Source organism: Rhinoderma darwinii, chromosome 4, assembly GCF_050947455.1.
Source record: "Rhinoderma darwinii isolate aRhiDar2 chromosome 4, aRhiDar2.hap1, whole genome shotgun sequence".
In the NCBI taxonomy this organism is placed as follows: Eukaryota; Metazoa; Chordata; class Amphibia; order Anura; family Rhinodermatidae; genus Rhinoderma; species Rhinoderma darwinii.
In genome coordinates, this window is record NC_134690.1 from 326,896,695 (window position 1) to 326,916,550 (window position 19,856).

Genomic DNA, 19,856 nt, shown 5'->3' on the forward strand with positions numbered 1-19,856 from the left:
TTCTCTCCTCTCTGGCAAAGCCCTGGCATGGGCAAACCCCATCTTGGAACGAGAGAGTCTGGAATTTTCTGATTTGCAACTACTCCTAGAGACATTCCGTACAGTTTTTGAGGAAGAGGGTCGAACATCCTCTTCCGCTGCTTCTTTGCTGACCCTCAATCCAGAGGAGTGTCAACTGTAGGGGAGTACGCCATTTCCTTCTGTATGCTGGCTGCGGAGCTGGCTTGGAATAATGAGGCCTTAGTGGCAACTTTCTGGCAGGGCCTTGCCTCTTATATTAAGGCTGAACTTGAAGCTCGAGACCTTCCTGCTACCTTGGATGCCCTAATACTTACCATACCAAGAGCACACTCTGGAAGTTTGTCAGGAGAGGAGATCTTGTCGACTGGCACCAGAATTTCAAAGGCCGCTACTGCCCTGTTCTCCACCTCTGGAGGAGCCTATGCAGAGACTCCCATTGTCCGATCAGGAACGGCAACGCAGACAATCGAACGAATGATATCTGTAGTGTGGCCACAAGGGACATTTCGCCAATGCCCAAAAAAGTCGGGAAACTACAGCACCTAGGCTTGATTGGAGAGACAATCCAAGATGATTCTCCATTAACCACTAAGTTCTCTCCCAAACTGTCTATTCCAGTGTCATTTGTCACTAGTGAAGCATCGCACTGGGTGCATGCTTACTTGGATTCCTGAGTGGCTGCAAATTTTATCCATCAGGAACTGGTATAACGTCTTAACTTGGCCATTATCCCTCTGGAGAAACCTCTGGCAGTAGCTTCAGTTGATGGACAGTCTCTGCCAGGTCCTATTCTGTCTATTACTAAGCCACTAAGTCCACAGATAGAAGTTCTTCATTTGGAATTAATTGCCTTCTATGTTTTAACTAAGCTATTAACCCTCTCCTGCTGGGATTGCCATGGCTTCACCAACAAACCCCAGTCCTTGATTGGAACTACGTAGAGGTCCTCCAGTGGGGACCCCGATGCCTGCACCGCTGCCTGCCTCAGGTATGTCCCATCCTTTCTCCACTACCTCAGTCTCTCTGGATTGCCTCCAAAGTATGCCAGCTACGCTGATGTCTTCAGCAAGAAGGAGGCTGAGGTCCTTCCTCCTCATCGTCCATATGACTGTCCTATAGAGTTACTCCCTGGAGCCTCACTTCCTTGTGGATGGGTCTAACCGCTTTCCTGGCCTGAAACCCAGACTATGTCAGAGTATGTCAAGGAGAACCTGTTGAGAGGGATCATCAGGACGTCTTCTTCACCAGTCTTCTTCGTAGAGAAAAATGATGGGTCACTCCGATCGTGCATTAATTATCGTGGGTTAAACCAAGTCATAGTAAAAAACAAGTTTCCTTTGCCACTCATCTCTGAGCTCTTCGACAGGATTTGTGGAGCCAAGGTTTTCACTATGCTGGATCTACGCGGGGCCCATAACATGATGCGTATACGCTAGGGTGACAAATTGAAAACCGCATTTAACAACCAAGACAGTCACTACGAGTATCTTGTCATGCCTTTTGGACTGTGTAACGCTCCAGCAGTATTCCACGACTTCTTCCGTGATCTTCTGTATGTCTGTGTCTTGATCTACTCACCTGATCTGACGACGCATCGTAAGCGTGTACGCAAAGTCTTGTTGCGGCTAAGGCAGAATAAATTATACGTAAAACTGGAGAAGTTCGTTTTTGAAAAGAGGTCCTTGCCCTTCCTGGGCTATATTGTCTCTGATCGTGGTTCTCATATGGATCCTGAAAAGGTGAAGACCATCTTGTATTGGTCACATCCTCAGGATCTCCGAGCTATACAAGGATTTCTTGAGTTTGCTCATTTTTCTCATCCCTTACCGCTCCAATCTCAGCTCTTACCAGAAATTGAGTGAACGCTAAGGACTGGACCCATGAGTCAGTGTCAGCATTCTCCAACCTCAAGAGCGCCTTCAAGTCTGCCTCTGTTCTTCATCATCCTGATGTTACTCAACAGCTTTCCGTGGAGGTTGATGCCTCTTCCATTAGTACTGGAGCACTCCTGTTTCAAAAGAATTCTAAGGGTAAGGCAGTATGTTGCAGATTATTCTCCAAACTCTTCACTCCTGCTAAGCGCAACTACTCCATTAAGGGTAGAGAATTGCTCGCTGTCAAGTTGGCCTTGTAAGAATGGAGACACCTGCTAGAGGGATATGCTCACCCCATCATTATCTACACCGATCACAAAAATCTTACATATCTGCAGTCTGCACAGCAACTGAACCCTCTTCAAGCTAAATGGTCACAGTTCTTCGCCAGATTTTGATTTCTTCTTCACTTCCGGCCTGCGGACAAAAACATAAAGAAGAAAAACCTTAACACCTTATTGATCCTTCCAGGATTATTGCTGTAAATCCTCTGCAGATCACAGACATTCCCCCTGGAAAGATTTTTGTCCGTCCTGCTGACAGGAAAATAATGATCTGCTGGGGGGGGGGGGCATAATTCCAAACTGGCTGTGCATTCTGATGCGCGCAAGACTCAGGACTTTATTGCTCGTCATTATTGGTGGCCCTCGCTACCTAGAGATCTCTTGGACTTTGTTTCCTCCTGTGCTAATTGTGCCCTAAACAAGTCCTCTCATTCTAAACCTGCTGGTCTGCTACAACCCCTACCGGTGCCTGATGCAACACATTGCTATGGACTTTATCACTGACCTTCCCTTTCTACTGGATTTATTATGGTCTGGGTAGTAGTGGATCGTTTCTCCAAGATGGCACATTTTGTTCCTTTAACGGGCATTCCCTCAGCTCCTTGTCTGGCAGATCTGTTCATTCAACACATCTTTCGTCTACATCAGGGGTCTCAAGCACGCGGCCCGCATGCGGCCCCTGGGGCTGTCATCTGCGGCCCGCGGGACACAGAGCCGCTAGTATCGACTCTGCTCCGAGACTCTGGAATTCCCTGACATCGCTGTCCACATATGAACAGCGATGTCTGGGGCTTCCCCAGAGCCGGAGTCCCGAGCAGAGCGCTGGTGTCGGCTCTGCTCCGGGACTCTGTGGAATTCCCTGACATCGCTGTCCACATATGATCAGCGATGTTTGGGGCTTCCCCAGAGCCGGAGTCCCGAGCAGAGCGCTAGTACAGACTCTGCTCCGGGACTATGTGGAATTCCCTGACATCGCTTCCCATATATGGACAGTGTGTCAGGGTCTTCCCCAGAGCGGAGTCCCGGGCAGAGCGCTATTATCGGCTCTGCTCCAGGACTCTGGGGAAGCCTCTGACATCGCTGTCCATACATCGACAATGATGTCAGGGGCTTCCCCAGAGCAGGAGTCCCAGTGATGTCAGGAGCACAGCTGGAGTCCCAGGAAGAGCCTACTAGCGCTCTGCCTGGGACTCCAGCTCTGGGCAAGCCCCTGACATCACTGGGGCAGCCTCTACAGAGGGCACTGGGGCAGCCTCTACAGAGGGCACTGGGGCAGCCTCTACAGAGGGCACTGGGGCAGCGTTTACAGAGGGCACTGTGGCAGCCTCTACAGAGGGCACTGTGGCAGCCTCTACAGAGGGCACTGTGGCAGCCTCTACAGAGCGCACTGAGGCGTTATCTACAAGTGGGTGTGTGACAGTATCTGAAAAGGACACTGGCATTATCTAGGGGTGTGTTGCATTATCTACAGCGGGCACTGTGGCCTTATCTACAGCGGGCACTGTGGCCTTATCTACAGTGGGCACTGTGGCCTTATCTACAGAGGGCACTGTGGCCTTATCTACAGAGGGCACTGTGGCCTTATCCACAGAGGGCACTGCGGCCTTATCCACAGAGGGCACTGCGGCCTTATCCACAGAGGGCACTGCGGCCTTATCCACAGAGGGCACTGCGGCCTTATCCACAGAGGGCACTGCGGCCTTATCCACAGAGGGCACTGCGGCCTTATCCACAGAGGGCACTGCGGCAGCATCCACAGAGGGCACTGCGGCAGCATCCACAGAGGGCACTGCGGCAGCATCCACAGAGGGCACTGCGGCAGCATCCACAGAGGGCACTGCGGCAGCATCCACAGAGGGCACTGCGGCAGCATCCACAGAGGGCACTGCGGCCTTATCCACAGAGGGCACTGCGGCAGCATCCACAGAGGGCACTGCGGCAGCATCCACAGAGGGCACTGCGGCAGCATCCACAGAGGGCACTGCGGCAGCATCCCAGAGGGCACTGCGGCAGCATCCACAGAGGGAACTGCGGCAGCATCCACAGAGGGCACTGCGGCAGCATCCACAGAGGGCACTGCGGCAGCATCCACAGAGGGCACTGCGGCAGCATCCACAGAGGGCACTGCGGCAGCATCCACAGAGGGCACTGCGGCAGCATCCACAGAGGGCACTGCCCAATCTTGACATGTGTGCTAACTGAGCCGCCGGACTGCATTTAGCGACACTTAAACTGGAAAGCTGGATTGTTGAAATAAGCACGTGGAGAAATATCTAAAATTGTAAACCTAGCGCTATTATTATAGTAATGTAGTATTATTATTCTAGTAATATAGTGTTATAGTAGTTCAAATAACTAATTGATTAACAATAATTTTGTATTGTATCAAATTTGAAAGTAATACGGCCCGTCAACTTCCCATTTTTTCTATATGCGGCCCACTTACCCGGCCGAGTTTGAGACCCCTGGTCTACATGGACTACCTCTTCATATTGTTTTTGAATGGGGTGTACAGTTTAAATTCTGTGTAATCTTTTGGATGTGAAGCTGGACTTATCTTCTGCCTATTACCCACAGTCTAACGGTCAAGTGGAAAGGATTAACCAAATACTAGAGAGTTATCTCCGTCATTATGTCTCTGTCCAATATGACAATTGGGTACAGCTGCGGAATTCTCTTACAATAAACATACAAGTGAATCTACTGCTTCCTCTCCGTACTATATTGTATACAGTCAGCACCCACGAGTTCCTCTTCCTGTGCCAACCATGTTTCAAGTGCCTGCAGCCAATTCTTCATTCGGGACTTCTTTTCACATCTTCAGCAAACCAAGTCTGCCCTTCTTCAGGCTTTGATCGCATGAAAGTATATGCCGATAAGAAGAAAAGGGTTCCTCCTCAGTTTCTCTCCGGAGTCAAAGTCTGGCTCTCTTCAAGGAACATTTGTCTGAAGATCCGTTCCCACAAATTCGCTCCAGGTTCCTCGATCCCTTCGAGGTGTTGCAGCAAATAAACCCTGTGTCCTATAAGCTTCGGCTGCCTCCTACTCTCAAAATCCTCAACTCATTCCATGTGTCCCTCTTAAAGCCTGTGGTCCTGAACCGCTACAGCAAATCTCCTGGTTCTACAGTTTCTCCCAGCGGTTCTTCTGACATCTTTGTGGTAAGGAAGATCCTGGACTACAAGAGAGTAGGAGGAAAGCCTTTCTATCTGGTGGACTGGGTACAGCTTCTGCCTTGGGCGGAATTCTTCTATAACAACCACACAAGTGAATCTACTGCTTCTTCTCCAATCTTCATCGTGTACAGTCAGCATCCATACGTACCTCTACCTGTGCCAGCTATGACTCAAGTACCTGCAGCAAATTCTTCCTTTCTGTGTCCTATAAGCTGTGGCTGCCTCCTACCCTCAGGATTCTCAATTCATTCCATGTGTCCCTCCTAAAGCATGTGGTTCTGAATCGCTACAGTAAATCTCCTGGTTCTGCAGTTGCTCCCAGCTGGTTCTTCTGACGTCTTTGAGGTAAAGGAGATCCTGGACTACAAGAGAGCAGCAGGAAATACTTTCTATCTGATGGACTGGAAAGGGTTTGGTCCCGAGGAGAGGTCTTGGGAGCCAGAAGAGAACATTAATGCCCCAACTCTCATCAAAAAGTTACTCCTACACTCTGGGCCTAAGAAAAGGGAGCGTAAGGGGGTACTGTTGTGCCCGCAGTCACTGACCATCAGCACGTTATACTCACCGGCAGTCGTGACCGCAGGACACTGAGAGCTCCTTGGAGACGCCAGCACACATGGCTGCACTACTCTGTTTCCTCTAGGGTGCGCGCGCACGCTCGTCCCCGGCCTAAGAAGCCCAGCGTGCGCACATGTGAAATGTTCCCTACCCATTCCATACACAACCTGGACTATAAAAAGGACTCTACCTCTTCCACCTTGCCTGAGCATTGTTGTGTCTGCCTATGTTCGTTATTGCAAATGGTCCCTTAATTGTATCCTGTATCCTGTGTTCCCGTATCCAGTAATTGTGTTTGTTCCAGTGTGAAGTCTAGTGTCTGTGCCAAGTGTCATCTGTGCCAAGTGTCATCTGTGCCAAGTGTCTGCCATGCCAAGTGTCTGCTACGCCACTTGTCTGCCACGCCAAATGTCTGCCACACCAAGTGTCTGCCACACATTCTGGTGACAGACTCTCTTTAAGTAGCAGCAAAAAAGTTATTAAATTAAAAGTTAACAAGATTGTACATTGTTATAGCATAATGATAAGTAAAAGCTACATCCTTGCAAATGAAGACAAATAATTATATTTCTCTAAATAAGCTCAACAAGAATACATAATTGATTTAAATGGCTCAATAATGTTTCTTTAGTGCCAGATAGCACAAAAGAGATATGCCCAGATGAGATAATGAAATAATTAAAATGTAAACATACTGAACATTTAATGAGTTTGGGAAAAAAGGAAACTATACGAAGCTGTTATTGGGCAAAAATAATAATTATATATATATAATATATATATATATAATGAAAATGTCCCATTTGCTTAAAGGGAAGGTGTCATGAATTTATTTATTTTTTTATCATATTGCTTTTAGTATGATAAAAAAATAAAATGTATTTATTTGTGTTCGTGTGTTCTACTTCTTACTTTTTTTTATTTTTACTTCTCTATGGGGGCTGCCATTTTTTTTTCATCTCTGTTTGTGTCGATTAACGACACATACAGAGATGGAATACAGCACATACATCCCCATAGAGAATGCGAATGGGAGCCGTTCTATTCACTATAGCACACGCCGTCTGTGTGGGACCGGCGCATGCACCGCTCTTACACAGACCAAAAAAAAGGTCTTTGGCAGAGCGAAATCCTGCACCATTTTCATGTTGACCAGAAGCCACGGCCGGACAATAAGATGACGACTTCTGGCCGCCAAGGAAGCGAAGGCGCAAGGAATAGGAGCGTAGGCGGCAGCGGCGGCAGGAGCAGATAAGTTATGTTCGTGTATGTGATGTGTGTTTTACATTCGTGTATGTTTGTTTTATACTGTCTCCTGAGCACTGTATCTAATCCTCCTACACTGTGCAGTCGCTCAGAAAATGGCGGCACACAGTGTAGGACGTTTGGCGATTCAAACCCCCTCCTTCTCCTGGCACTAGCCAGAATAAGGGAGGGGGGATTGTGTGAGGACACTAGAAAGTGTGTCTACCCCAAATTTGCAGCATAAAGCAATGAGGTTGCTTTACCACATTGACCATGCTACAATTTTAGGAAGTGCTCCCTCTAGTGCCCAGCACATGGAAGTGTTATAAATTAGAATCTAATTTATAATATATCCTGACGTGTGAAAAAATAAAAAAAAATTAAAACAATGTGTAATCACTCAAATAATAATTGTTTAACTAAAAAAAATGTTTAAATTCTAGCGACACATTCCCTTTAATTTATGATAAAATGTCACAATAATGGATTGCAACAAATCAGGCACGCTAATGTGAAATTATACAAATATCACAAACTTGATTGTATTATAATGTATTACTTTATACTTATCTACTACTTTATACTTATCTATGAATGGTCACCTGAAGCTGAAAAGACCACAGAGATCTGAGGAAAAGAAAACTAGTTACCACAAAACTATGGTCCATTTTTTTTTTACCTTTTCTAACATTCCATTCTTCTGAATTAAAGGGATTGTCCAAATCACAAAAAAGAGTCTTCTTTATAAACAGTGCCACTCTTGTCCAAGGGTTGTGTCTGGTATTGCAGCTAAGCCCCATAATGATTCAGCTCATGACCCCAATAATCATGCTGAGTCTTTTATGATACACAGTACAGTTTATACTAGATGGCTTTCAGTAAATAGCAAACACAGACAGGGAGGTTAAAAAATGTTTTTGGGAGAGATACATGAGCATATACATCAATTAACTGTAACATTAAGACCATTGACAGGGGAAAGGAATAACATTGATTATCATCTGTCAAGGGGTGGGATATATTACTCAGCAAGTGAACAATCATTTCTTGAAGTTGAGGTGTTGTAAGCAAAAAAAATAGGCAAGCGTAAGGATCTGAAAGACCTTGACAAGGGCCAAATTGTTATGGCTGAAAAATTGGGATAATCAGTGAAATGACACCAGCGTCATCGGCACCCAAGGCTTATTAATGCACGTGGTGAGTGAAGGCTATCTCTCTGGTCCAATACCACAGAAGAGCTACTATAGCATATATTGCTTAAAAGTTAATTCTGGCTATGATGGAAAGGTGTCAGAACACAGTGCATTGCAGCTTGCAGAATATGGCGCTGTGTAGCCTCAGATCGGTCAGAGTGCACATGCTGACCCCCGTTTACTAGAAATAGCGATAGAGGTCGCAGCGGTCGCGATATTGACTGGGCAATGTAGCCAGGGGCCCAGTCTGCTATGTTGTATGTGTCTGGCTATGAAAAACGGGACCCAATGTAATTTTTTTTTTTTTAATAGATAATTGGAAAAAAAATGTGAGGGTCCCCCCCCCCATTTTTCATAACCAGCTAGCTACAAAATAGCAGCAGGCTAACATTACCAGGGTGAGAAGGGCCAAGGCTTTTGCCATTTCCCAGTCTATTAGTACCCGCCTGGTATTACTACCAGCCTACTACCATCACTACAGATGGTCGGGTACTGGATCGCACCCATCTCTTACCGGTACCCCTAGTGGCGGTGGATACCGGGCTAATAATAGGGGTTCGTTTTAGCCTTTTCACTGACTCACATTAAGCCCAGCCTTAGTAATGGACGCTGTCAATGCGTGAGCGGCCATTACTAAGGCGGTAGTAATAAATGTTAAAAATATACATGGACATAGAAAAAATATTTTATTGAAATAAAATAAAAAGCCACACAATCCTCGTTAACCATTTTATTGAAAATAAAAAAAGCCGTCATCAAACAAACACACAAAAAAGTTAGTAACACATAAAAAGCAAAGCAATTATTATACTTACCTTTTCTGGGTCCAGCGCTGGAGCCACAATGTAAGCGAGCTGGGCCCTACGTATATCTAAGCCTATCATATGTGATAAATTCTGCTGAGCCACTTTATTTAACCCCCTTAGTGACCGCCAATACGCCTTTTCACGGCGGCCACTAACGGGCTTTATTCTGATGCATATGCCTTTTTACGGCACTGCATCAGGATAAAGTAAACAGAGCAGGGAGCCGTCAAATCTCCCTGCTCTCGGCTGCTAGAGGCAGCTGAGGGCTGGGGGCGTCCCTGCTCTGCCGTGTGAGATCGATATAAGTATCGATCTCACCCGTTTAACCCCTCAGATGCGGAGCTCAATAGCGAGCACCGCATCTGAGTGGTTTTGGAGAGAGGGAGGAAGCTCCCTCTCTCTCCCACCGACACCCGGCGATACGATCGCCGAGTGTCTGTGTCTCCAATGGCAGCCGGGGGCCTAATAAAGGCCCCCAGGTCTGCCTGGAGCGAATGCCTGCTAGATCATGTCGGAGGCATGACCTAACAGATGCCTGTCCGTTTTAAACGGACAGGATGTAATACACTGCAATACAAAAGTATTGCAGTGTATTATAAAAGCGATCGGAGAATCGCATATTAAAGTCCCCTAGTGGGACTAGTAAAAAAGTAAAAAAAAAGGTTAATAAAGTTAATTTAAAAAAAATGTGAAAAAAAATTAAAAACCCACCTTTTCGCCTTACAAAATGCTTTACTATTAAAAAACCAAAATAAAGTAAAAAAGTTACACATATTTGGTATCGCCGCGTCCGTAACAACCCCGACTATAAATCGATTACATTATTTAACCCGCACGGTGAACGCTGTAAAAAATGTAATCAAAAAACTATGGAAAAATTGCTGTTTTCTGTGAATCCTGACTAAAAAGTGATCAAAAAGTAGCATCTACTCCAAAATGGTACCAATAAAAACGACGAGTGTTCCCGCAAAAAAAAGCCCTCATACAACCGCATCGGCAAAAAAAATAAAAACGTTACGGCTCTTCAAATATGGAGAAACAAAAACAAATAATTTTGAAAAAAAAACGTTTTTACTGTGTAATAGTAGTAAAACATACAAAAACTATACAAATTTGGTATCGTTGCAATCGTAATAACCCGCTGAATAAAGTTATTGTGTTATTTATATCACACGGTAAACGGCGTAGATTTAAGACGGGAAAAAGAGTGGCGAAATTTCAGGTTTTTTTCTATTACCCCCCCAAAAAAGTTAATAAAAGTTAATCAATAAATAATATGTCCCCCAAAATGGTGCTATTAAAAAATACAACTTGTCCCACAAAAATACAAGTACTTATACAGCTACGTTGACGCAAAAATATAAAGGTATAAGCTCTTGAAATGCGACGATGGAAAAACTTAGAAAATGGCTTGGTCATTAAGGTTTAAAATAGGCTGGTCATTAAGGGGTTAATCTTTTCCATAGCTATAGTGTCATAGTGCTATAGATATGCTATCTCCCCTGATGTTTTGCGACCTTAGCGACACCCCTTGCTCCCTGTGCTGCATCGTTGGGTCACTAAGGAGACCCAGCGATGCACCTGAAAACTGCGGGCCGTCGGCCATAAGAAGAAGTTGGAGGGGGCAAGATGAACTTTTGCCCGTGAGCCATTAGCTATGCCCCTGTACCCGCACCTACCCAGGCTTCAGCCTCTGCCACCATCTCCATGTTACCTAGCAATGTAATGTGATGCCAACGTTGCGTCACTACGTAATACAAGATTATTAAAAAGCTAGGTGGGAGTCTTCAGAGCCCGCCACACTTTTAAAATAGGGGAGTCAATTAATTCTGCTCTCAATAGTAAGATACTATAGACTGGTCGAGTGGTAAGTGATAACCAGAACTCATGTATGTATGTATGTATGCATGCATGTATGTATGTGTGTATGTATAGTGCATATATATGTGTGTATATAAATTAGGCCATGTGCACGATACCAAGAGGTTGAATCACTTCACCAACTTGAAATATACAAAAACCATAGGAAGAAGTAACGGCTCCAGGACTTGATGAAAAAGGGTGGATTTATTCATCTCAAGTGAGCAGCGACGTTTCGGTCCGTCAAAGAACCTTTCTCAAGCTGTTTAACACACTACACACAGTGTAGAATACATATAGGAAGTGAAGCTAACAATTAGCATACATCTAATTAACATGCAACGTGTAAAAATAGACTGTATAGACATAAATAACAGTCTAACATAATAAATATTCATGTATCGTGCACTGTTTAACAGCTGATTACATAAACCGGCTATAAAATATAGAAATATTTAGTGTACAAAAATTTTATAAAGTGACATAATGAACACTTAAAATGCCTTCAAACAGCTGCAGAGGCCAATCTATAGATTGAAAACATATGGTACACAATGTGGTGGATTGTATAATTAAATACCTTTGTTGAATGCCACGAGGCGTCAGCATCCATGTGTATGCACTGTAAACATCCCAGAATGATGTCCAAACCGGAAATGTATCCAGTGGAACGCAAACGACGAGTGTATCCCCCGGCACATGCGCAGACACGACAGTAACGTTCTAGTCGGTCTGCGCATGTGTGAACCGCGGGGCTCGTCTAAAGCTGGTAAGTCTGAAGTAGATGGAAAATATCATATATAGAAATCGCAAAGTGTAAACAATGTCATATAGACAAATGACTATAAGTATTGAATATGTATATCTCACTAAAAACAGATAGTTATTAGTAGCAGACTTAAATAGTCCGTAGATTAATATGGCAATGCAAAACAAATCCTTCAATTTAATAGACCAAATCAGTATATATTACTAAAGATATATTCACCCCTAAAGGATTAACTCTAAATTGTATTCGATAAAGAGAAATACAATATACAGATGCTACTATGAATTGATAGGATAAAGTTGAATTTGCATGTCATATCTACATATAATAAATAGACAAATAGAGCATTGCTTATAATACACATTCACATAATAAACACATAACGTTTTCCATCCCTTCCAGATAAAATGAATCAGAAGGCAATAAGGTTTCTTTTCATTTTTTCTTCAATCTAGATGTAATGGGCCTCTGCTGCCTTCATGAAGCAGCAAATTACTTCATAAAAAATGTGTATCTAAAAATGTAAGAGAAAAAAAATAAATAAATACGCAGTGTTCATAAATATTAAACAAATAGACTTGAATAAAAATACATATAGAGGAAGGTCCAATTTAGACCCCCAAACAATAGATGTATACAAAACTAACTATACCATCAAGACAGAGCGCTGACAGTAGAAACCATCAGCTACCTGGAGAAAATATTAAGTGTCCTACTAAATATGTGGGCCATATGGGTACTCCACATTCAACCCTTTGAGGGACATAGTGTAAAGTCTATATATCCACTCCAATTCTTTCCTTTTGAGTGCACGTTCCCTATCTCCGCCTCGTCTCATCGGGGGTACTGAATCTATGATTCTGAATTTCAATTGTGACACCCCATGTTTGCTATCCAGGTAGATCCCTTCTTTTTGTATTGATATTAGATTTATGGTTCCTCATTCTTAAAGTCACCTCCGTGGTGGTTTCACCAACATAATGAAGACCACAGGGGCAACTTATTAAACAGATGACAAATGAAGTTTGACATGTAAAAAAACCTCTGATATACATAAGTTTACCAGTTTGTGGATGGTTAAAATTGCTACCTTTAGTCATATTGTTACAAATGTTACATCCTAGACAAAGATAACATCCCTGTTTTGGGGAGCCAAAAGATGCTGTTCCTTACGACAAGAACCTATGTCCGCCTTCACCCCACTATTCTTAATTGTTTTGCCTTTTCTGTAGGCCATAATAGACCTCCCCTGAAACTCAATAGTGTCTGGGAAGGTTCTGCTCAATATACACCAATCTTTTTGTATGATATCACTGACCTGAGGACTAAACATAGAAAAAGTGGAAACAAAGGGTATTCAAAGTTGTTTCTTTTTGGACAGATTACCACTAAGTAAGATATTCCTATCTATATTCAGAACTTTTTGTTTGTTCATCTCGAGGATGTCGTTTGGGCACCCCCTCTCCAAAATTTTTTTACACATTAGGTCAAGCCGTGAAGATAATTTGTCTTCCTGGCTCACTAGCCTCTTGACTCTGATCAATTGGCTGAAAGGTAACGATTTCAGCATTGTTCTCGGATGGCCACTGGTATAGTGTAAAAGGTTATTTCTATCTATCTTCTTTATAAAAAGATCAGAGACAAGACGATAGTGGAGTAAGACATGGTGAACTTGATTGTATGGTTAATTGTATTCAAATATTCAAAGAATTCTTTTAATTGACATATAGAGGCTGTCCAGATGAGGAAGACATCATCTATGTATCGTCACCACCGCAGTACATGACTGAAGTGGGGGGACACATAGATGAGGCACTCCTCAATCCGCCACATAAAGATCTTTGCATATGTGGGGGCCATATTGGACCCCATTGCCGTCCCTCTTTTCTTTAGGTAGAATTTATCTGTTACCAAGAAATAATTCTTCGTTAGGATAAACTCAAGAAGAGACCTAGTAAACCCAATCTTCTCAATAGATTGTCCTGATTTTTCTAGATAGAACAGAGAGGCATCAATGCCTTGTCTGTGATCAATGGAGGTATATAGACTACCCACATCAAGGTTAACCAGGACCGACTAGTTAGGGACCACAAGATCTTGGATCCTGACCAGGAAGTCTGAGGTTTCCCTGATGTAGGAGTCCACACCAGTGGCAAACTGCCTAAGGATTTTGTCAACAAACATTGCTGCAGGGACAAAAACAGAATCACTCCCCGATACAATAGGGCGTCCAGGGGGTCTAACTGGGTCTTTGCGGATTTTTGGCAAAATATATAATACAGGAGTGATTGGAAACTTCACCTGTAAAAAATCATGCAAATCTTTATCAATAATTTTATCCAGCAATGCACTATTGACCAGAGTGTTCAGTTCACAAAGATAGGTGAACTTAGGATCACCTGGTAACATTGTGTATATATCCTGATCACTAAGTTTATTTTTCATTTTCTGCAGATAAGAGGAAGTATCCATAACAACTATGCTTATCTGCAGGTTTGACCACTAAGTCACTATTATCTGCCAACTCCTTAAGTGCCAAGTGCTCATCTCGTGTTAAATTCCTCTGAATCGGATGCTTACAATGCTTCTCCTTCAGGGAAGCAACTCGGTTTTTCACAAATGAAACATAAGTTTCCACAGAGTGAAAATTTTGAGGAGGCTGAAATCTGCTTTTATTATGCAGCCCATAATCACTAAGGTGTAATGTCTCATCAATATAATCAGGAGATGTATTAATTACATTCATATTTTTAGGTTGTACAGAGAAATAAGCTTTTAATCTAATTGACCTGAAAAAACTTTCCAATTCAAGGTCTAGAGTAAACCAATCAATGGGGTTATGGGGACAGAAAGCACTTTTATCTGTGGGTCAGTTAATGTAAAAGATTAAATATTCACCACTAGACTTTCTGGTAATGGTCTTGTCTCTGATCTTTTTATAAAGAAGAGAGATAGAAATATCCTTTTACACTATACCAGTGGCCATCCGAGAACAATGCTGAAATCGTTACATTTCAGCCAATTGATCAGAGTCAAGAGGGTAGTGAGCCAGGAAGACAAATTATCCTCATGGCTTGACCTAATGTGTAAAAAATTTTTGGAGAGGGGGTACCCAAACTACATCTTCGAGATGAAAAAACAAAAAGTTCTGAATATAGATAGGAATATCTTACTTAGTGGTAATCTGTCCAAAAAGAAACAACTTCGAATACCCTTTGTTTCCACTTTTTCTATGTTTAGTCCTCAGGTCAGTGATATCATACAAAAAGATTGGTGTATATTGAGCAGAACCTTCCCAGACACTATTGAGTTTCAGGAGAGGCCTATTATGGCCTACAGAAAAGGCAAAACAATTAAGAATAGTGTGGTGAAGGCGGACATAGGTTCTTGTCGTAAGGGACAGACTCTTTTGGCTCCCCAAAAACAGGGATGTTATCCTTGTCTAGGATGTAACATTTGTAACAATATGATGAAAGGTAGCAGTTTTAACCATCCACAAGCTGGTAAACTTATGTATATCAGAGGTTTTTTTACATGTCAAACCTCATTTGTCATCTATTTAATAAGTTGCCCCTGTGGTCTTCATTATGTTGGTGAAATCACCACAGAGGTGACTTTAAGAATGAGGAACCATAAATCTAATATCAATACCAAAAGAAGGGATCTACCTGTATCCAGACATTTTCTGGATAGCAAACATGAGGTGTCACAATTGAAATTCAGATTCTTAGATTCAGTACCCCCGATGAGACGAGACGGGGATAGGGAACGTGCACTCAAAAGGAAAGAATTGGAGTGGATATATAGACTTGACACTATGTCCCCCAAAGGGTTGAATGTGGAGTACCCATATGGCCCACATATTTAGTAGGACACTTAATATTTTCTCCAGTTAGGCCCCATGCACACGAACGTAAAAACGCCCGTATTCACGGGCCATAATTACGGCCCGTAATTACAGGCCCATAGATTTCTATTGGCCACGGGTACCTCCCCGTATGCTTACGGGAAGGTGCCCATGCCGTTGAAAAATATAGAACATGTCCTATTTCAGGCCGTAATTACGGCACGGGCAGGCCCATAGAAGTCTATGGGGCTCCCATAATTACGGGTGACTACGTGTGTGCACCCGTAATTACGGGAGCGTTGCTACGCGACGTCAGTGTATAGTCACTGTCCAGGGTGCTGAAAGAGTTAAACGATCGGCAGTAACTCTCTCAGCACCAGGGACAGTGGCTACCGATCACAATATAGATAAAGCTGTAAAAAAAAAAGACGTTCATACTTACCCAGAACTCCCTGCTTCTTCCTCCAGTCCGGCCTCCTGGGATGATGTTACAGCCCATGTGACCACTGCAGCCAATCACAGGCCAATCACTGGCTGCAGCGGTCACATGGACTGTGCGTCATCCAGGGAGGTCGGACTGGAGGTCAAGAGAGGGACGCGTCACCAAGACAACGGCTGGGTAAGTATTAATTTTAATTTTACTTTTATTACGGAAAGGGCTGTCCCTTCTCTCTATCCTGCACTGATAGAGAGAAGTGCTGCCGATTACTGCAGTGTAATTTTGCAGCAAAAACGTACCCGTAAATACGGGTGGAATACGGGTGCAACCGGACCCGTTTTTACGCCAGTATTTACAGGTGGACAAAAATACGGTCGTGTGCATGGGGCCTTAGGCCTCATGCACACGACCGTATTTTTTCCCACCCGTAAATACTGGTGTAAATACGGGTCCGGTGTCACACGTATTCGACCCGTTTTGCACCAGTATTTACGGACCCGTGCCCGTAAATATGGGTCCGGTGTCACCCGTATTCCACCCGTATTTACGGGCACGTTTTTGGCGGCAAAATAGCACTGCACTAATCGGCAGCCCCTTCTCTCTATCAGTGCAGGATAGAGAGAAGGGACAGCCCTTTCTGTAATAAAAGTTAAAGAAATTCATACTTACCCGGCCGTTGTCTTGGTGACGCGTCCCTCTCTTCACATCCAGCCCGACATCCCTGTGACCGCTGCAGCTTGTGATTGACCTGTGATTCGCTGCAGCAGTCACATGGGCTGAAACGTCATCCAGGGATGGCCAGGACGTCGGGCCGGATGTCGAGAGGGACGCGTCACCAAGGCAACGGCCGGGAGACCGGACTGGAGGAAGCAGGAAGTTCTCGGTAAGTATGAACGTCTTTTATTTTTATTTTTTACAGGTTGCTCTTTATTCTGATCGGTAGTCACTGTCCAGGGTGCTGAAAGAGTTACTGCCGATCAGTTAACTCTTTCAGCTCCCTGCACAGTGACTATTTACTGACGTCGCTTAGCAACGCTGCCGTAATGACGGGTGCACACATGTAGCCACCCGTCATTACGGGAGCTCCATAGACTTCTATGGACTGTCCGTGCCGTTATCACGGCCTGAAATAGGACATGTTCTATCTTTTTCAACGGCACGGGCACCTTCCCGTAAGAAAACGGGAAGGTACCCGTGGCCAATAGAAGTCTATGAGCCCGTTATTACGGGTCGTAATTACGACCCGTAATAACGGGAGTTTTTACGGTCGTGTGCATGAGGCCTTAGCTGATGGTTTTTACTGTCAGCGCTCTCTCTTGATGGTATAGTTAGTTTTGTATACATCTATTGTTTGGGGGTCTAAATTGGACCTTCCTCTATATGTATTTTTATTCAAGTCTATTTGTTTAATATTTATGAACACTGCATATTTATTTATTTTTTTTCTCTTACATTTTTAGATACACATATTTAATGAAGTAATTTGCTGCTTCATGAAGGCAGCAGAGGCCCATTACATCTAGATTGAAGAAAAAATTAAAAGAAACCTTATTGCCTTCTGATTCATTTTATCTGGAAGGGATGGAAAACATTATGTGTTTATTATGTGAATGTGTATTATAAGCAATGCTCTATTTGTCTATTTATTATATGTAGATATGACATGCAAATTCAACTTTATCCTATCAATTCATAGTAGCATCTGTATATTGTATTTCTCTTTATCGAATACAATTTAGAGTTAATCCTTTAGGGGTTAATATATCTTTAGTAATACATACCAATTTGCTCTATTAAATTTAAGGATTTGTTTTGTATTGCCATATTAATCTAAAGACTATTTAAGTCTGCTACTAATAACTATCTGTTTTTAGTGAGATATACATATTCAATACTTATAGTCATTTGTCTATATGACATTGTTTACACTTTGCGATTTCTACATATGATATTTTCCATCTACTTCAGACAGACCAGCTTTATACGAACCCCGTGGTTCGCGCATGCGCAGACCGACTAGAACGTTACTGTCGGGTTTGCGCATGCGCCGGGGGATACACTCGTCGTTTGCGTTCCACTGGATACATTTCCGGTTTGGACGTCATTCTGGAATGTTTACAGTGCATACACATGGATGCTGACGCCTCGTGGCATTCAACAAAGGTATTTAATTATACAATCCACCACATTGTGTACCATATGTTTTCAATCTATAGATTGGCCTCTGCAGCTGTTTGAAGGCATTTTAAGTGTTCATTATGTCACTTTATAACATTTTTGTACACTAAATATTTCTATATTTTATAGCCGGTTTATGTAATCAGCTGTTAAACAGTGCGCGATACATGAATATTTATTATGTTAGACTGTTATTTATGTCTATACAGTCTATTTTTACACATTGCATTTTAATTAGATGTATGCTAATTGTTAGCTTCACTTCCTATATGTATTCTACACTGTGTGTAGTGTGTTAAACAGCTTGAGAAAGGTTCTTTGACGGACCGAAACGTCGCTGCTCACTTGAGGTGAATAAATCCACCATTTTTCATCAATCTTGAAGTCCTGGTGCCGTTTCTTCCTCCTATGGTTTTTGTATATATATATATATATTTACACGCTGTATATGAGAAGGGAGTAGCTAAGAGTTGGTTGATGTTGTTCCTTATGATTCAATGGAATCTGTCCCCAGATTTCTGCTGCCCTATATGAGGGCAGCATAAAGTATTAACAGACAACCTGATTTCAGGGATCTGTCACTTGTCAATATGGTGTCGTTTGCAAGCTGAGCACAGTGGGCTCCCCCTGCTGCTGATTGACAGCTTTTTCTCTATTACTGTGCATAGAGAAGAAAGCTGTCAATCAGCGGTGGTGGGTGGTATTAGCCTGCATATAATGAATATGAAGGACTCCAGAATTAGCGCGTGCACATCATTAGGAGGACTCCTTGCTCGGCTCCCGCTGAATCTGATAAATTGTGAATTTATGAAAACTACACCATATTGACAAGTGACACATCAATGAAAACAGTGTTTCCGGCACTACTTTATGCTGCCCTAGGATAGGGCAGCATAACCTGGTGAAAGATTCCATTTAAATTAGGTTCAATAGGGATAGAGCTTTAAAAATAAATGTAATTGTATTTGTGTTTACTGTAAATACAGTGCCAGTCCCACTCCTCCAGTACCCTTGCTTAGTACAGCGGTGACTGGCTGCCACAATCACGTGATATGAACACATTATGTCATTGTGTAAGCAAGGTAAACAGAGAGGACTGGAGACCTGCGGTGCGGGAATGGCACAGAATTACTAAGATAAGTACATTACAATTTGATCTATTTTCCACCTAATGTCATATTAAACTAATTTTAATATCTCCGAAAACTCCTTTGACAACCTTCCCCAGTGGTCGCTGCTTACTATACTTCCCGCTGACCATTCTGCTCACTTCCCTCGCTTTAAGTATTCAAACGGTAAACCCCCAGGGGCCCTGACCAATCTCACTGTATGGGGCCCCAAAATTACTGAAACAGCGGCCCCGTGTACAGCTAACATAAACTTTGTTGCAGACCAAGTAACCCCTTCTTGGCAACGATGTTGCCTAATGGCAATGGCCTCTTTCATCAGAATAATGCATCCTACCATACTGCAGAAATTGATCAGGAATGTCCAGCATCTGTGCTGGAAAAATAAGTCTGATCAATGGAGGCCCTACCTCGCAATTTACAGTATTTAAAGGATCTGCTGCTAACGTCTTGGTGCCAGATACCTAAGCACACCTTCA